This window comes from Elephantulus edwardii, unplaced genomic scaffold (assembly GCF_000299155.1).
Source record: "Elephantulus edwardii isolate Elephantulus edwardi_28Jun2011 unplaced genomic scaffold, EleEdw1.0 scaffold00107, whole genome shotgun sequence".
NCBI lineage: Eukaryota > Metazoa > Chordata > Mammalia > Macroscelidea > Macroscelididae > Elephantulus > Elephantulus edwardii.
In genome coordinates, this window is record NW_006399857.1 from 5,448,962 (window position 1) to 5,449,198 (window position 237).

Here is a 237-nt window from a genome sequence, read left to right on the forward strand (position 1 = left end):
TAATCTGTTCCACATATAGATCTAAAAGATATAGAGATAGAACACACCTTTGATGCACATCCTTCTCAATTTTGAACCATGCATTGTATCCTTGTTCTGTGATGACTGCCTCCTGGTCCAAGGATAGGTTTTGCATAAGCACAATCAATTATTCTGGGATTCCCATTCTTTTCAGAGTTAACCACAGTTGGGGTCCACACTGTCAAATGCCTTTGAATAGTCAATGCAATGAAATAG